The sequence below is a fragment of the Cebus imitator genome, unplaced genomic scaffold, assembly GCF_001604975.1.
Source record: "Cebus imitator isolate Cc_AM_T3 unplaced genomic scaffold, Cebus_imitator-1.0 Scaffold8, whole genome shotgun sequence".
Taxonomy (NCBI): domain Eukaryota; kingdom Metazoa; phylum Chordata; class Mammalia; order Primates; family Cebidae; genus Cebus; species Cebus imitator.
This window is the reverse complement of record NW_016107323.1, coordinates 4,339,947-4,357,463: the sequence shown is the minus strand read 5'-3', so window position 1 is coordinate 4,357,463 and position 17,517 is coordinate 4,339,947. Positions and strand designations below refer to the sequence as shown.

The following is a 17,517-nucleotide window of genomic DNA, read 5'->3' as shown; positions in this document are numbered from 1 at the left end:
TCTGGTCCAAGACAGTCAGCATGGGCAGCCCCTGATGCCAACCGTGTCCCTGGGCTTCTCTTGTACATGAACCAATAATCCTCACTTCTGCTTAAGTGAGTTTGGGTTGGATTTTTTTTTATCACTTGCAACTGAAAAGGATCTAAAGATACCAAGCCCATTTTATCCAAAGACAAAACAAACCTCCTTCCAATTCTCTTTGCTGGGCAATTCCTATAAAACTCTCTCTTCATAGAGAGCTCCAAAGCCAGAGAATGGAGCATCCACTTGCCTTATGAATTGCCTTGGAGATCCATTTTTCAGGCCCATCAAGGTGTCTACTTATTTGTAAAGAGTCTTTTGCCTTTGTCACACTTTACTTTGCCCATCTTTTCAACCCTGAGGTAGTCCATGATATTATACTTTATGTTCTTCTCTACACACTAAATCACCTGAAAAGAGAACACTTTCAGTTGGGTGAAAAGGGACTCTCCTTCCAGGTAGAAAGAACCTCCTGAGCAACAGTAAAAGCAAGGGTAGTGTCCAGCTTTGTATCTTGCAAACCTGGAGGAAGGACCAGGCTGGAAAATGGTTGTCTTCCACTGGTCTGGCCATAAAGTTACGAGGCTGAGTGCTTTCTAATCCAAGGCTAATTTCTTTTAGAGCCCTTTTACCCACCAGGGTGATTTTAAAAGCAAATCAATCATTTTCAAAAACCAGAAGTCACTCTTATTAATCAAGGTGCTACGTTAAAACCTACAGAAATATTAAATTAAACCTGTGTTAAAGCTCAAAGTTGCATGGACTCAAGAGTACGTTTATTATCATGCACTAGGGACAGTAAATTTAATACAGAGGCTATTCTGGCTCTACCTCTGCTTTAACAAATCTTTAACATGATCTGGAAAATGCCAAGACCATTCTTCAGTGGGCGGTGATGAGCTGGTCATGACATGGGTGTCAGTCATCATCCCTCCATGAGGTCAATTATAGTTCAGTGATTTATGGGGCTCAGGGTGATCACTTGTCTGGGGATGAGGTCTTATCGAAACCTGACCCCCAATGTCCTGGGATTCAGTGGCAAAAAAACTGCAAAGCCGGGACTGGAAATATTCATTGCCTTCTCTGACAGGCACCTACTCTGTCTAAAACACAATAGGTCCATTAACCAGCTACAGTAAGCACTATTGGTTGGCGACTTAACCAATTTCCCTTCTCTCCCACTTCTTCGCTAACTTGATTGGGTAGTAGTGGTGAGAACACTGTGTGTGGCTAAAGAACTAAACTTCTTAGCCTCCCTTGGGGATATGGTTGCTGGAGGACTAAGTGCTGGCCAAAGAGATATAAGAAGAATTATTAGGTAGACATCCAGTGACACTGCTTAAAAGAAAGACTGACTCCACTGGTAGGTATCCTTTTTCCCACCCTTTGTCACTCTTTGTTCTGCTTAAAATGCACAAGTGATGATTGAAGCTGTAGCAGCCATCTTGGGACCATGAGGCTACCTTGAGACTGGAAACCATGTGCTAAGGCTGGCAGGGCAGAAAGACAGAAGGAGCCTGAGTTGATGTAGAACTATAGATAAGGTTTGGCTCTGTGTCCCCACCCAAATCTCTCTTGAATTCTAATCCAAATTGCAATCCTCAGGAGTGAAGGGAGGGACCTGTTGGGAGGTGATTGGATCATGGGGATGGTTTCTCCCCATGCTGTTCTCATGATAGTGAATGAATTCTCACAAGATCTGATGGTTTTAAAAGTGGCCGTTTTTCCTGCGCTCACATTTCTCCCACCCTCCTGCCGCCTTCTGAGGTGTCTGCTTCCCCTTTGTCTTCTGCCATGATTGGAAGTTCCTGAGGCCTCCCCAGCCATGCAGAACTATAAGTCAATTAAATCTCTTTCCTTTATAAATTCCTCAGTCTCGGGCATTTCTTAAAATCAGTGTGAAAACAGACTAACATAATTACCATCCCAGCTTTGGACTGCCTACCTGCCTTGGACTGTTATAAAAGAAAAAACCAGCTCCCTACCTTGTTTAAGGTATTGTTAGTTTGGTCTCTGACACTGCAGCCAAATATGTTGTGGCATAAGATTGGCCAGTACTTTCAAATAAAATGTTATTATTGGTCAAATATGGAACATTCGCCTCCAGCCACCTTTCGCAATCACAACGCTCTAAGTGAATACATGGGTTTGTGCTCTAACTGAGGGAGTATTGACCAAGAAGTATCTTCACTGAGTAGAGAACAGGAAGCATATACAAAATAACTGGAAGAGGTTGAGCGTGGTGGCTCATGTCTGTAATCCCAACATGTTGGGAGGCCAAGACTGGAGGACTGCTTGAACCCAGGAGTTTGAGACTGGCCTGAGCCACATAGAGAGACCCTATTTCTATAAATAAAAAAAATAAAAATAAAAATAAATCAGCCAGCTGTGGTGGTGTACACCTGTGGTCCCAGCTACTTGGGAGGCTGAGAGGGGCGGATCCCTTAGGCCTGGGGGCTGAAGGCTGCAGTGAGCCATGATCATGCCCCTGCACTCCAGCCTGGTGACAGAGTGAGAACTTGCCTCTAAAAATAAAAATTTTTAAATAAAAGAAATGGAAGATTCAAACCCTGCCCTAGAAGAGCTTACAGTCCAATGGAGAGGCAGCTCATAGCCATAGCTAAACACTTCCCACAGAAAAAGAACATACATGACCCACTGCCCAAGCTGTATTACAGACAGCAAGCCTACAGGGGTTCAAAGGAGGAAAAGTTTGCTCAGATGTGAGCAGCCCCAAGAAAGATGGAGGGCTTGATTTGCAGCAGTGAAGCTGATAGCAAGGGAACAGAGGAGCCATTCCAGGTGGGCAAATGACTTGAGTAGAAGCTTGGAATTAGGAATGAAAGTGTTCATGGGGAGAATGGATGCTTTGCCTGGGAGGAGCAGAGGTTCCCCTGAGGTGGAATTAGGGGGTACCAGGATGAGGAGCTTGGACATGACCCTGCAGTCAATAGGGCAATAATAATATCAGAGGAGGGCTGATCTGGGGTGTCAGGAGGGATCAACTTAGATGACAGTAAGAAGGTTGACCATGGGGATGAAGCAGGGCAGCTCTGGCCAGTGTGGGAGATGGGGTAACAGTGACAACCGCACCACCATGGTCCTTCCAGCTGGGAGCCACTCTGGACAGCCAGAAGGATAGAGCAAGCCAAATACACCTTAGCTCTCTTCTCCCTTTCCTTCTCCCCATCCTCTGGGGAGCTGCTTAGGTGGAAGCTTCAGCATTCATGCCCCTCCCTCCCCTACTCCCCAAAACATTAGGAATATAAATCTGGCATCGGCCGGGCGCGGTGGCTCAAGCCTGTAATCCCAGCACTGTGGGAGGCCGAGGCGGGTGGATCACGAGGTCAAGAGATCGAGACCATCCTGGTCAACATGGTGAAACCCCGTCTCTACTAAAACTACAAAAAATTAGCTGGGCACGGTGGCGCGTGCCTGTATCCCAGCTACTCAGGAGGCTGAGGCAGGAGAATTGCCTGAACCCAGGAGGCAGAGGTTGCGGTGAGCCGAGATCGCGCCATTGCACTCCAGCCTGGGTAACAAGAGCGAAACTCCGTCTCATAAATAAATAAATAAATAAATAAATAAATAAAATAAAATAAAATAAATCAAATCTGGCATCCATCTGCAAAGAAGGATGCTAGCCCTGGACCCAACAGAGAACTCAGGATTCCAGACACAGGATCACAGTGACTTAGAAAGGAAGGGGCCTGTCACCAAGAAGTGACAAAATTCTAGGACAGCTTAGTCCCTGAAAGTCTCCCTTATTAGGCTGTTCTTGCACTGCTATTAATAAATACCTGAGACTGGCCAATTTATAAAGATAAGAGGTGTAATTGCCTCATGGTTCTGTAGGCTGTAGAATCAATGCATGATGCTGCCATTGCTTAGCTTCTGGGGAGGCCTCAGAAAGCTCCCAATCATGGCAGAAGGTGAAGGGGGAGCAGCCACACTACATGGCAAAAGCAGAGGCAAGCAAGACGGTGGGGTGCGGGGAGAGGGGGAGGTGCCACACCCTTTTAAAAGGCCAGATCTCACGAGAACTCGCTGTGGCGAAGACAGCGCCAAACCATGAGGCATCCAAACACCCCCCACCAGGCCCACCTCCAACACTGGGGATTACGATTCAACAAGGGATGTGGGCAGGGACCAATATTCAAACTATACCAGCTCCTTCGGGATCATTTCATCCACTGGTTTTCAAACTGGATTCCATCAGGCAGTGGCATCCACCTATGCTGATCAGACCCAAACAATTCTGCTTTTTAATGTTTCATATATTGAGTTTCCCAGAAAGACTGCACAACAAACAAAGGGGTCACTATTAAGTCTGATAACCACCGACAGCCCAACTCCCTCCCTCATTTAACAGCTGAAGAAACTGAGGCCGGTGGAACCCTGCACGCCCTTCTTCTTATCCCCTCAGTCTTGCCCTGACTTGGTCAATGTCTATATTTCCTGGACAGACTCACGGGGCTGGGGCAGTGGCATTCTCTTTCACTGCCAACTCCCTGGCTCCAGATTGACCCTCAGCTCCTGGTACAAAGCCTGCCACAAGGTAGATGCTTCATAAGTCCCCACTACACTGGCATAGAAGAACAGGGATGGAGGGAGCACAGCATGTCAGGAGCAAAGCCATGGTTACTCAATCTGGGTCCGCACCTGCAGCTTGGCGTGGCACAGCTATCGCAGATGACGGCACTCCGGCATGTGCTAACAGCGCATCCTTGGCTCTTCTGCTCACAGAGCTCCCAGCAACCTGTGACAAGGCTTGGAGCCTGTGCCCAGCCCTTCCCACGGCCCGCTGTCTACAGCCTGCATTATGGCTCACATCATCCTAGAACTGAGTAATGATGTGAGCTTCTCAAGGGCACCAACTGCATTGTATTCATTTTTGTCTCTCCAGCACCAGCCTGGCCAAGAACAGGCACTCACACTGCCCTTCTGTTTCTCTTCATCAAATTCCTAATTTTTGTAAGCATTTGGCAAATTTTGGAAAACATACCTGGGGACATGCAGATTGCAGAGTGACTTAGCTAGAAAAGGGCTCCATCCTGGGAGATCTCTGGTGAATTTCCCAGGAGGGTTTGTTTGTTTGTTTATTCCTGCCTGGTGCTCATTTTTTTTCTTCTCTCTAAATTGGAATAGTTGGCCACTTAATCAACTCCCCAAGAGTTGCATCGATGCTTCATGGGGCTGCAGGAAAAGGGACCAGAGAACTGAAAAAAACGAGGAGTCACATTGCCGGCACCAACTGTTGTTCCCTTCCCCACCTCCAGACCTCTGAACCCAAACATCTTCCTATCCAGATTCCTAGACAACACACAGTATCATCTACAGGGAAGGGGGAAGAGGCAGGAGAGGGCTCACTGTTTGGTTTTGTTTAAATTTTGCACTACATTCTATTTATTGTTAACAACTGCGTACCACTGCACAGTGTGAGTGTGTAGGCATCTGAATACGTGTGAGATGCCTCAGTCAGTGAATGAAACTCTCAGAGCGACCTTTCTGAGACCAGTCTGACCTGGGTTTCTTTATGTCAAAAGCACAAGACCATTTTTCCTCCACTAAGCAATTCAGTTCTTGGGCCGTCTTGAGCCTTCTTGAGCCCGAGAAAATACCCAACACCTTAAAAATTATCAGCTCTAACACATGAAAAGAAAACTGCAAAGTCAGAATTAATAACTGTGTAATTAAGTGGTTAACAGGCTTAACGTGAAGACAACATCAGGAATTGTTGACTTCAATATTCACAACAATTTCATTGGAGGAAAAAAAGGCTGGTTAGATGTTTCTCATTTTGCAAGAATTCCTGAGGATACAAGATAATGGCAGAGAAATCAGAGCCCTCATAAAATAAGTATGATATCAACACAGCAAAAAACATCCCACAAAAGCAAAATCATTCCAATTTTTTTTCTAGCTAGAAATATAAAGGTAATGGTTTGTGTTTGAATGTGACACAGGATGAGGCTTCCATGGATAAGGAGGCTGGAGTCTATGAAGATGTTAGAATTGCCTACATGACAGTCTGCAAATATTATCTATCAAAACTCAACCCAAACTCAGAAGCTATGGCATGCATCCAATTTCTGATAGTTCTGCTGAGTTGATATAGGCACACACACATGCAACACACACACACAGGCACACACACGTGTATGCACACACACAAGCTCCCTGTGTCTTGGGCACTATTGCATCAACACATGCTTCCCATCGCTTCACCCAAATGAAAACACACTGAAGCTTCCTTTGATATACGATGTACAATCAATAACCTCCCACTTCTCCTTTCTTAAAAATCTCATTTTAAGGAAAACATGATGAGTGATTAAGATCCATAACAGAGGCCCTGTGAGCAGAATACATGAAGATTTTGATTGTGACCATCCTTTCAGTGGAAAACTTTCAGCAGAGTAAAAACATAAACGGAAGGAAATCTGTCTAGAGGCATGACACTCACGGGGCAGGCCTCATCTCTTCAAGAGCCCGGCGCAACACAGGACGACCTTTTTTGGGTGGGAGTGGAACAGACTGACAGCTGAGCCGAGGCACACGGGGCTTGAGCCTCTGCACTTGTATTTTCCTTCAGAAAGAGCTTGATGGGGCTGGGCCACAGGTTCCTCCAGAAAGGCTCTCTATGGGGAAAGGTGCAAGGAGCCCAGGATGGTGGCCCCTTCTTTCTGGGGCAATGGGATGCTGACTAAGGGGCTGTGTTCTGTAGAACTAGCAAAAGTGCAGATAATCCAGACCTCCTCTCCTTTGGAGTGGACATTCCATGGACTTCCTAACCTTCAAGTAGCAGCATCTGAGATCCAAATCAAAATGCCCTGAAAAGTGGCATGCCCCTGTAGTCCCAGCTATTTTGGAGGCTGAGGCAGGAGGATGCCTTGAGTTCAGGAATCCGAGGCTATACAGTACTATGATTATGCCCGTGAATAGCCACTGCACTCCAGCCTGAACAATACAGAGAGACTCTGTCTCTTAAAAATTAATGATCTAATTAACTAAAATGCTCTGGGTGGCTCTTGAGGAGCCCTGTCCACTCTGATGATGACTGATAGGAGGGTCGGGGCCAGGGTCAGCCATAAGGTTTCATAACGGGCCTTGGAGGCTACAGGGGACAGAACAACTCCATATGTCCAAGAGTTGGGGGATTATGTCCCCCAATATAACATATTCCTTGGGTTGGTTGGATTATGTCCAAGGCTGAGTCAACCTCCATGTCCTCATTAGTCTCCAGATGAGACTCCCCAACCCTGGAATACTCAATCCAGGTCCTCAAGACATTTGAGCACTAACAATGTGCCCAGAAAGAGCACTGGAGTGGAATCAAACATTCGCCCCAACTGCCACTTATCTGGTAACTTAGGGCAAGATACTTCGCCTCTCCTACCCTCAGCTTCCCCTTGTGTGAACCAGGATACTAACACCTACGCACTCTACCACATAGGGCTGTTGCGAATATTAATAGAAATCGTTCACAGGACTCTGTAAATTATGCAAGACTAAAGAATTAATAATAGTAAGGTATTGTGGGGTTCAAAATCACAGTCAGTATAGCCTGATTAATATTAAACATCTCCTCCTGTCTTCCTGTGGCCCCCTTTTCAGTTTCATTCAACTGACAGGTGAGTTTGGTCCCTGGGGAAGTGGGAAGAGGATACAGATTTGAGTTAGTCAAGAGGAACATTAGGTTAAACCGGCTCAGATAAAGTATTTGAATTAATTAGTATCACACTGTTCTGGAAAAAAAAAAAATGGTTCTGGTCTTTCCAACAACAAAAGTAGGTTAGAAACTGACAGTAGCCTGTATACTTTTCCCATCCACCAGTGCCTGGCACTCAGTAGGCACTGCACTGTTTCCTGAATGAAGAATTAGAAGAGGGATGGAGAGAGAAGAGCAAGACCACACACAATGACTCATAGGAGGACAGACAAGTTGTTGCTTTGTCTTTATAATTCTACATTTCCAATTTGATTAAATCAACGATTATTCACTGAATGGCTGATTTTTCCCCCATGGAATTCACCACCTGCCTTAACACCAACTAGACACAGTTCTGGTGTCATCAGAGCACTGAAAGACTTTTCAACGTGTCACACTGCGCCCTTGCCATATGTGGCCAACGCAGTTAATAGGAGGGTCTGGTGATGATGAGCCCGGTGGCTGGGTGGGAACCCCAGCTCCTACGTCCCCACTGCATGGCCTTGAGTGTCTCTTAGCCTCTCTGAGTCAGTTCCTCAATTGTGTGGTGGAACTAGTAACACCGACATCATCGGGGGTGATGGAGCGAATGAATGAGATACTATTGTGAACATACTCGGCAGAATCTGGTACACAGGAACCAGCCACATTAATAAGTGGGAAGTGGTGTGAATCACAACTAAAGAAAGAGAACAAAGCTTTGTTTCCTTTTCCCTGGGGCATCATGGCATCGCGGAGGCACCAACCTGGGAATTCAGAGGGCTGAGATTCCGATCCAGCTGAGAAGGAAGGACTTTCCACCTTTAAAACAGGACTTCTATCACCCACTAGACTCACTCACCTGCCGGCAGCTGTGCAACTCCATACACGTCTATTAATCCCCCTGGTTCTCCGGTGTCTAGCTTGCAAAATCCATCTGATACCCAGACTGAAGACAGCAGGGCTGCACCCTGAGAATTGTGAAGCTTCTCTCAGCTCTAAGATCCAAAAGTCTATGCAGACACAGCTTTCAACTTTGGATTAGAACGACGTGCCATCTCATGGGCAGAAACTGGGTACAAAGGGATAATGGGCAATCACTTCCTTTCTGTTCTTCAAAGAGAAGCAAGCTTTGGAAAGGAGCGTTGTTCAGGGTTGAGAATTCAGAAATATGCAGGAAGACTCCCAGCCAGTTAACCAATGGTTAGAAACAAGCTCTGGATTTGCCTGTTAGTGAAGCTCCGTTAATTCACAGTTCATTTCACAGGCTGCAAATATTTATTCAGGACGCACTAGACTCTGGCACTCTTCTAGGTGTTGGGGGAATAGCAATGAATAAAACAGACAAATATCTGTGCTTGCATGAAGTTTATATTCCATGGTGTCATCCGTTCATTGAACACGTATGTTGAAGTGCCTACTATGTGCCAGATGCTATGCTAGAGACACAAGATGATCTGTAAAGACTGACAGGATAGTGGGCCATTCGGTATAATCCGATGAGTGTTATAATAGGGGTTTTCTATGACTGGGGAATGACAGTCCCAACAATAACAGCCAACATGTAACAAGCACTCGCTGCCACACATTAAGTGCTTATAGACATCACATCAATCTGTTTTAACCCCAAACACTCCTATGAGGTGAGCATGTTTACAAGAGAAGAAACTGAGGCTCAGAGAGAACTGGCCTGAGGTGGCACAACAAGTAAGGGATGATTCTGCAATTTGCACCCAGACTGTCTGACTTCAGACCCTTGATGTAACTACCATATGATCCCTCCCATTAAAATCAACCAGATTAGACAATTTAGTGAGTAAGTAACTTACACGATACAAGTCATAATATCCCAAAGTCATCATTTGCTCATGTCAGGGTTTAGGAATGCAGGACTGATCCTTTCTGTTTTCAGCCTCGGACCTTTGCGAGCCATCAGGTGGATATGCCAACTTTGACAAATGAGAATAAGCACTTTGGCATGGAAGGTTGGGAAGTATCCGGCTGGACGGGCTATTTTTGGTTCAGAGATGGCTTTGATGAGTTCTACCTCTGCTGCTGCCAATCAGCAATGCCACCTGGGAGGTGAGGCTGCAGCAGTGAAGGAGAAACACAAAAGAGCTTTGCATGGCGGGGTGGGGGGGATGGGGGGAAGGGAGCAGAATTGCAAATAATTGTGGGGAGCAGGAGGAGGAAGGGAGAGTCATCTTCAACTGTGAAGCATCCGGCTGTTGGACCCTGAATTCTGCCAGTTCGGTTTATTTCCCATATTGGTTCTCCTCATTCCCTGTCTTCTCTCTCCCATCCCTTTTGGGTCCTGGAGCTCTGCGAAGGTTCCCAGTGCAGCACTCCCCTTTCCCTCCCCTCCTGGCCCTGCGTCACTTGCTGCTTTTCTGAGCCTCAGCAGGACACACTTTCCACGCTCGCCTCATTGACCAAAGCCAAAGCCCATATCCACTGTGGGATCCCAGCTCCCTGGGTAGTCAGAGCCTCCCAAGATGCCAGAGCAGGAAGGACTTGCTCATCACCCAGGCTAGTGCTCTTCAAACTCTACATCTTACGCAAAATCCCAGTATTGATAAAACAGATACAAGAGGAACAACTGCGGAAGTGTGTGTACAGGGTGGAAGTGAGAAGCCTCCCTGTCTTTTACTCCATGAGAACTCAGATCAAAGTCGCTGACTTGGGCTAACGCCCCTGGTTTATGGTTTATAGATGACATACTGAGGGCATTGTCCCTCTCTTCCCTTAGGAAAACTTCACAAATATCCTCTGGATCATTACGGTTGGTGTGGTTCCCAATAAGCATAACAATGCAGCTTTTTTTTTTTTTTTTTTGAGACAAAGTCTTTCTCTGTCACCCGGACTGGAGTGTAGTGGCAAGATCATAGCTCACTGCAGCCTTAAACTCCTGGGCTTAAGTGATCCTCCCACCTCAGCCACCCGAGTAGGTGGACAACAGGTGCATGCCACCACTCCCAGCTAACTCTTTACATTTTGTTTAGAGATAGGGTCTTGCTATGTTATCCAGGCTTATCTCGAACTCCTAGCCTCAAGCGATCCTCCCACCTTGGCCTCCCAGAGCACTGGGATGACAGGCCACTGCACTTGACCTCAGCGCTGCCTCTTGATGGGACCTGAAACAGTCCCCAATGGTTGCAGGCAGAAATACTAGCAGAATTTGGGGGTGCAGTGAGAATAACTACCTTGAATACCATCTGATGCAGTGGACCACTTCCTCCTTGGGGACACACTATCTTCTGTTGACTTCTAGGACGTTCCCAGTTCTCCTTCTCACTTGGCTGCTCCTTCTCAGCCTCCTCTGCTGGTTCCTCCTCTTCTGTCTGGCCCGAAAAAGGGCTGTCTTTGGTTTTCTTGCCCCTTCTACACTCACTCCCTCAGTGACCTTGCCCACCACATGGTTTTAAAAACCATCTACATGCTCTCAACTCCCACATTTATATCTCCAAACCATCCTCCCTCCTGAATTCTACATAATCCTGAATGAATATCCAATGGCCAGTTAACATCTCCTCCTGGACACCTAAAAGGCACCTTGAACTTTGCATGTCCCAAGCTGGAGCCCTGATCTGCCTGCCACCTCCAAACCTGCTCTTTCCATGGTCTTTCCCATCTCAGTTTATGGCAACTCCCTCCTCCTCGTTGTTCAAACCAAAAACCCTTGAGAGTCTTCCTTGACCCCCCTCGTTCCCTCACACCCCACACCCAATATGTCAACACGAGCTGTTGACTCCACCCTTTAGCTACAGCCAGAAGCCTCTTCCTAGCTCACCTCCATGGCTGCCCCCTAGCTAGCCACCGTCCTCTCCTGCCTGGGCTATTGGAAGCGCCTCCACACACTCTTGCATTCTTGCTCCTCTGAAGTTCATCTTCAACCAGAAGTGTCAATCCTTACTCAAAACCCTGCCATGGCTTCCCAGTTCACTAGGAATGAAAGCCAAAGTCTACATGGGCCTATGGGGCCCTGTCCGACCTGGTTTGCTATGACCCTGTGTTTTCACCTCTTATGCCCCTTGGCTCACTCAAGTTTCTCTACCTCAATGGGTTATTAGCTATCCCTACCTCAGGGCCCTTACACTGGCTGTTCCCTCTGCCTGAAACGCTTTTCTCCCAGAGAGCAAGATGATCAATTCCCTCACCTACCTCATCTTTCCACACCAATCTCATCTTTGGAGTGAGGCCACCCTGACCATGCTTTAATTGCAACCATCCCCTACCCTCCCTATTCCACTTACTCTGATTTATTTTTTCCATGGCAGGTGTCACCTTCTAACACTTTTACTTATATAGTGTGTTTATTATGTAGGGCCTCCCCCACTAGAATGTAAGTTCTGTAAAGGCAATGATTTTTTTCTATGGATTAATGGATGCCAAGTATCTAGAACCATACCTAGTACATAGTAGGCTCCGGATAAATATTTTTTGAACAAATGATTGAATGAATGGTTATTTTACAGTTTACAGAGCACTTTTATATCTGAGGACTCCTTTGAGCCTCAAAACAATCCTGGAAACCTGGTATATTTCTTATCTCTACTTTTCTGATGAGGAAACAAGTCCAGAGAGGTTAAGTCACTTGCCTGAGATCACACAGCTTGTTCTAAAGTGGGCCTCATGTCCCCTTCTGGTACTAAACCTTCAAGCGCTGTCTCATCTGACCACACTGATGAAACCTCTCCAAAGCCCAGGTCCCACCCACCTCTCTCCTACCTCCCTAAACTTGCACGCCAGCTTGCTGATGACTGTATTTGCAGCTGCAATGTGTGGTCTGCTTATTTGTCCCAGAGGAGCACATGAACTCTCTCTGCTTCTCTACAGACCTCCAGACCGTCTGACTTAGACATACATTTCCAGGCTACCTTCTGACCCTAAGACCCTCCTCCCGAACATAGGAGGAAGCGTTATACACTGCCCCAACTCCTGCCCTTTCTTTATATGCAAAGGACAACAACTGGACATTTCATAAGGAATGAGGGAGGGGGTGAAGGCAGCAGGGAGGGGTGGGAGAGACCCTTTGCAGATCAAGAAGCAGCTCTCCTTGTTCTTCCTTAACAACCACGGGCTGAAATGTGAGGTCGCTAAATGCATCTTAATAACGGCTTCTAGTCTCCTACTGAGAAACTTCTCTCCGGCCTGAGCAGCAGGCACAGCGACAGCGGCTACTTTTATGGCTGCCTCATCCACCAGACAAAGAATTGTGGAATTGGCTTGTGAGTGCTCCTTTTGCACAGGCTTCTGAGAAGCTCAGCAGTGGCGAATCTGCAGCCCAACCCTAGCAGGGCAAGTAGGAGAACAGGGCTTTGCCGCTGGTCACACCACCACATGGCCTGGCCTGGAAAGATTCACGCCTTTTCCCCCCTCCCCTCACATGCGCTCAGGTCTTTAGGCAAGATGGCCTGGGTTCAACCCCAGCCTCTGCTGCTACCATCCATGCAATCTCGGGCCGGCTGCCTCGCTTCTCTGCCCACGACAGGGGTGATGTTTCTCACCCCAGGTGCCTGAGTAAGTACTCCCCAGTCATCTTCCATGATTTCTGAGTCAGATCTCTCTCAGATCGCACACTCCCTCCTCAAGGCATGGTGATTAGAAACACGGGCCAAGAACCAGGGGCAGAGTCCCCGCTCTGCATCTTACTAACTGCAGGACTTTAAGCAAGTCTCCCCACCTCTCCCAAGTGTCCTCATCTGTAAAACAGAGATGATAACCATTCCTGTCTCAGAGAGCAGCTAATGCTCTCCATTAATAAACTGGTGCCGGCAGTGTGGCAGATGCTCAGAAACATCAGCTTTTACCATGGCTATGTGCTGGGCTTCCTGGTTTTCCAAAGCACGGCCTCATTAGACACTTGCAACTCTACCAACACCAGAACCTGGTGTGATCATTATTTCCAACTCCCATGTGAGGACAATAAGGTTCAGAGAGGTCAGGAGCGTGAGGTCACACAGCACGGGCCCACCGTCCTGGGCCTGAGCCAAGCCAGACCTTCCCATGCACTACAGGGCTCAGGCAACTTCCTGCCCCAGCACAGGCTCCCAGCTGCCCCTCGAGGCTCCACATCATGGGGCCATCAGAGGCCATGAAGGCGCCAGCTCGCTCCTGGTCTGTTTCCTTAATGCATAGCTCTCGTACAGGGAGACAGAAAACTCAGGGCAGCAGCTGAATCAGCAAGAGCAGCCAGCCAACCCAGGTGGGGAGAGGTGAGGGTGGGGGTAGGAGGGGGAGAGAGGCCTCCTGCTGGCCCCCCACACTGGCCCCTGCCCTCCATCCACCATGGCTGCCGCAGCAAGCTGAACAAGAGGCCTGTCGTCTGTCCCAACAATGGCAGATGTAGAATGGCAGGAGCAGGCAGAGGGTGGGGAGGGCTTCCAAAGGGAAGGAGATTGAATCAGAGGCGCTAACATGGGGATGAGATTCCCTGCTCTCTGCCCTCTGCCTGCCCTGGTGTTGCAGACTTCCGGGTGGGAACGAGGAGCTCCAATCACCCGTGCACAGATCAAACCCTTACCACCCCACCCCTGCAGGCTTCCCCACCGCCTGCAACACCACCAGCACCAGGTGGAGGAGGCTGACAAGGAGCCTTCCACCTCGGAATGCCTGGTGTCCCAGTCCCCACTGTAAGCACATGGGAGGGGCAGCTCCCCTCCTCACAGGCACTGTCCTGGACCAACCCCACAGTCTAAGGAGGCTTCGTCTCCATCAAATGCTCCTGGTCCCGGGAACCTCTCCGGAGGAGCAACTGTCACAGGTACAGTTTGATATCTGTATGACAATCTGTGAATAAACTAAACCCACCTCAAGCCCACAAGCTCCGTGAGGCTAGGAAGCACCTGTGGCTCTGCTCACGAGGGTGAGCCCAGCCCCAAACCTCAAAGTCAGCATAGAGAAGGCTGAAAGGGGCTGAGGGAGGAGGCGGAGAGAGAAAAAGGCTGTGCCACCTCCCCAGTACTTGGGGGGTGGCAGAAGCATCCAGAGAAAGAAAAGAGGTTAATTTAGGTCTGGCGTGCTTCTTGGGCACATCATGACTCCCTGGGTGGTACCCTGAGCTGGGATTAGGAAGGAACAATGACACATGCCACCCAAAGAAAATCAGTTAATCCATGCAACCTCAACCTCGGAGGCAGGCACCGTACTTGAAGATTTCACTTACCTCTCCTCAAAGCTGCGTCTCTGATTTGCTTTCAGATATGAATGCACAGGGGAACTGTTAATTTGATTCTGCATTTAGCACACCTGATCTTCACAGTAATTGCTTTCACTGGTTCAGCCACGATCTAATGGGGATCTCCACATGCTTCCAGACTAGCATTTATTTTACTGTGAGATGTATAGTAAAACCGGAGATATTACAGCCAGATCGTAAATTAATCTCCAAACTGCTGTGGACAATGCAGGCTCTCATCCCACTATGCTTCCCATGAGTGATCTGGTTTAGAGGAGATAATACATCACTGCGGATAAGAGTTGGGCTCTAAAAATCCAGAAACCTGCGATACTGGTTCCAACTCTGCTGTGTGATCTTGGACAAGACAGTATCCTACTCTGGGCCTCAGTTTCCACATCTGTAATATGTGAGAGTTAAACCAGATGCTCCCTTGGAATAAGGCATGGTACGGTGAGAGGAAGGTCGAATTTGAAGTCCCTCAGACTTAAATTCTATATGTTTTTAAATTGAGTTCTCTTTATTGTCTTAACAACACCTGGCAGGTGACTTAATGTGTCACAGCCTCAGATTCTTCTTGAGTAAGATGGGGATGATGACAGTACCTAACCAGCCTTCCCACATTCACCCTTCCAGTCAGCTCTCTGAACTACTGGCAACATGATCTTTGTAGAACACAAATCTGATCATTGCATCTCCCTCCTTAAAAGCTTTCAAGGGCTCTCCAGTGCCCTCTGTGAAAGCCTGCTTAATCTAGATCTGGCAGATGCTTAGACTAACCTCTACCAGGCTCTCCGCCCTACCCTCTCCTATTCCAATTGCACTGGCCATTCTACCTTCCCCACATGCTCTCCTCTGCCACAGGCCCTTTGCACATGCAGTTTGCATTCACCAAGTGTTCTTCCTACCTTTTCCACCAACTTGGCCATGCTTCAGCCTCATTCAAGCCTCACTCAAACCTTACTAAAGGCTCACTTCCTCATTTCCTTAGTGAAGCCTTACTCCCAATCACATCAAGAGCCCTGGCAAAGACTCTTAACAGCCTATATGTCTCTCCTTCGTAGCACATGTCACCAGTTGTAAATTTACAACTGCATAATTCTATGATGAATAAATTAAACCCAGCACAGGCCTGCGAGCCCCATGAGCGCAGGGACTGTATTGCTTAACATTTAACACAGTTGCCTACAGAAACAGTCATAATGAATATAATAAAACCCAACAATGGCCAAAATATATGATGCAATTTCTACATGTCAGGCACTTCCCAACAGCTTTAAGAATTAGGTTTCATAGGCCAGGTGTGGTGGCTCACACCTGTAATCCCAGCACTTTGGGAGGCCAAAGCAGGCATATCACAAGGTCAGGAGTCCAACACCAGCCTGATCAACATGGTGAAACTCCATCTCTACTAAAAATAAAAAAATAGCCGGGCATGGTGGCACATGCCTGTAATCCCAGCTACTAGGGAGGCTGAGACAGGAGAATTGCTTGAACCCAGGAGGCGGAGGTTGCAGTGAACTGAGATCATGTCACTGCACTCCAGCCTGGGCAACAGAGTGAGACTCTGTCTCAAAAAACAAAAAAACAGAATTAGGTTATTCACTTATTACTCTCACATAACAAAGGGGAAGTCTGAGTCACAGAGAGGTTAGGTAACTTGCCTGATACCACACAGCTAATAGGTGGTCAAAGTCCAGATGTCTGGTTACTGACAAACTATAGAAACCTTTTCAGACACTCGGTAAATGAGCCAGCATCCAGGGAGCAGTTCTTTAGGCAAAAAGGCTGGCACAGCATAAGCACTTATTAGTAATAATGATGATTGTTAACAGACATTGAGTATTCATGACGTGTCCAATATTTTTCTAGATGAATTAACTCATTTTATTCTCTCAACATTTTCTTTATGAGGGAGTGCTATTATTCTCCTTATTAAGCGTTGAGAAAACTGAGTCTGGGAAAGATGAACTGACTTGCCTAAGGTCACCAGGCTTGTAGGCAACAGAGCCAGAGTTTGAACCCTGGTCCACCTAACTCCAGAGTCTGGGGAAAATCCAGCTCTGTGATTCTCAGGGAGGACCAGACTCAGTCTCCTCTGCAGCAGAAATGGAATCAATTCTCCACTATGCCACAGTTTTCTGAATTCAGTTCTACTTGTGAGAGGGCCTGTGCTTCTTATGGCACTGAGCCCACCCAGCTAGGCAGGGTATGGAGGGGGCTGTCGCCTGGAGATGATAACACCAGCTATTTCCCCAGGGCCTCAGCTGAGGAGGCTATGCTGTGATCTGATGGATAGCTGGGAAGTGACTCATGGGGCAGCCAGGGAGAGGGGAAGCCGGGGGCAACTAAAAAAAGACCTGCGACCAAATATTATACACAAGGACAATCATCAACCATAACCACCACCACAAAGGCAAGCCCCGCCCTCCACCCCACACGCCCCTTGGGCTGCACTGGATTCCTGGGATCCTCCTGGAAGCCCCTATGATCCAGATTTCACCACTTGGCTGTGGCAGTTCAGAGCACAGGCTCTTGAGCCCAAATCCTAACTCTACCACTTTGTACTTGTGGCATCTTGAACTAGTTGCTAAGCTTTTCTGAGCCTCAGTTTCCTCCTCAGCAAAAT

General features: G+C 47.6%; 1 protein-coding gene across 4 annotated transcripts in view; it reads right to left on the bottom strand.

The window, feature by feature from the left end:
• Nucleotides 1-17,517, bottom strand: part of BTBD11 (BTB domain containing 11) — a 348,391-nt gene that overhangs the window by 320,622 nt on the left and 10,252 nt on the right. The window lies entirely within an intron of this gene.